Here is a 2,099-nt window from a genome sequence, read left to right as displayed (position 1 = left end):
AAGTAGAGGAAGCCGTAATAGTTGAAGAGGAAGAAGTGGTTGAAGACTTAGGAGACGCTGAACATCCGACTACTTAGAGAACTGAACATCCCACATTTTTATACCTATTTATACGTAAACCGAAATTAATAAAATAACCATCCAATTACTAATTAAAACAATCATTTGCATATCTAGTAAATTGAGCATTTAGTATATTTAACTTGTGATTACGTAAATAACCATCCACGTATGAATAAAAATAAACATCTGTCAATATAGTGAAATGAACATCCTGAATATTCATCATTGACCACAACTTATAACACTTTTGGGTTAAATTTCTCCTTAATCACATATTCATTATACTAACGGCATATGTTTTATAATTGAAAAATTTTACACTTTGTGATAAATTTCCATTATGGAATATGACATAATTAAGTAGGATTTAAAAATGTAATAACATGTCTATTATAACTTAATAACTTATATCTAACTGCATCAACTCCAAGCATATATGAATTCTATGACCACATTCTGTCTCATCAGTTTCTAGTTCAGTCATATCTGTCATTTCCACGACCTGCAATCGAACACAAACCAAAAAAAAAAACAAACTAAAGAAATTAAGTGACATATGGTACTATGATATAAATATCAGCAATATAAACCACCAAAAAAAATGACTAACTTAAACTGGATTAAGCGTGTTAGTAAAATTTCAATTAATAATAAGCACTATACTCACTATTTTTTAATAAAGTCTTTTAATCAGGCAAAAAGTAAGCAACCATAGTAAAGTAAAAGTAACTCACTAGTTCACTGACGTGATTATGGAATTTGAACTAAATATTTTAAAGTAGACATGTGTGTAATCAAAAGCAAGCCTAATAATGGAGAATGCAACTTATCTTCACATTGGCTAAATAGTATTCTACCATTTGCCAACGGGTGCAATGAATGTAACATTGATAAATAAATTTTATCATGGATGCATATTACAATAGCTCCATAACTTCATGAATTGTGAATGAAGTAAAAGCTGTCACGGTATTTGGTTATTACTAGAAACAATGAGACTATAATTGACAAAGTCACTTGTGCTATGTTAGATAGTTGGAGTCTGTCTTCATAGTGTATGAATTGAAATGTTTATACTAATGCAATCAAAAGGACTATCAATTAATTGAGAATTGAACCAAGAAGTGGTCCTTAAAATTCTCTTTTTAAGTTGAATTAAGAAAGTTTTAATTATTATTCTTTGAAAAAAATCTAAACAATCAAAAATAATATTTAATTACAGTCTCATTGGAACATTTTAGAAATGGAAAATACTCCTCGTATATCCAAGAAATAAATTTGAGAAACCAAGAAAGGGGAAAACAAGGAAACATACTCTGTTGTTGTTTTAATGCGTTCTTCCAATGTTGGGTGAGCGGTGGAGTTCCGGTGTCAGGTGAGGCAACTCCCACCAACCACGGATGACGTGCGCAACAGAGATTGGGCGTTGCAGTTCGAGACGACGCTGATGGACGAAACAGTTGCTGCCAGTGACGGTAGAGGCGCGCGAAGGAGACTGGGCGCTGCAGTTCTGAACGGCACCGACGCAGGTTCCAGGACAGGTGGAGGCGCAGGGATCGGATGTTCAGCGGCAAAGGAGGAGGGTTTTTAGGGGTAAGGTGACCGTTCATTCAAAAAAGGGAAATGGATGAAAATTAGGATTAGGGATTAAGTGGTTTTATAATTGACGGTAACCCTAACTTGTTTCAAATTTTAAATTAGAAAGAATTTAAAATTAATTAATTATCCATGATTTAATTTTAATTTCAATTAAACCCCATTGTATGCATTGTATAATAAGATTATTGTCTCCTCATACTTTTTCAATTTCAAATCATCATTAACATCAACAACAACAATAACAACAACAACAACAACAACAACAACAACAACAACAACAATAATAATAATAATAATAATAGTAGTAGTAGTAGTAGTAAATATTTATCATATTAATTTTTGTAATTTCATAACAACAATGCCAAGAAGACTAACAATAATATTTAGAATAAAAAAATTATAATAATTGTAATAATAATATTTAAATTGACAATATT

General features: G+C 31.2%; 1 long non-coding RNA gene across 1 annotated transcript; it reads right to left on the bottom strand.

The window, feature by feature from the left end:
* Window positions 1-342: 342 nt before the first annotated feature.
* Window positions 343-1,676, bottom strand: LOC127742373 (uncharacterized). The gene is made up of 2 exons (XR_008003558.1): window positions 1,379-1,676; window positions 343-565 (listed from the first exon to the last, which is right to left on the bottom strand). It is a non-coding gene; the product is annotated as an uncharacterized LOC127742373 (long non-coding RNA).
* Window positions 1,677-2,099: the final 423 nt, after the last annotated feature.

The sequence above is a fragment of the Arachis duranensis genome, chromosome 10, assembly GCF_000817695.3.
Source record: "Arachis duranensis cultivar V14167 chromosome 10, aradu.V14167.gnm2.J7QH, whole genome shotgun sequence".
NCBI lineage: Eukaryota > Viridiplantae > Streptophyta > Magnoliopsida > Fabales > Fabaceae > Arachis > Arachis duranensis.
This window is presented reverse-complemented; position numbering and strand designations above follow the sequence as displayed.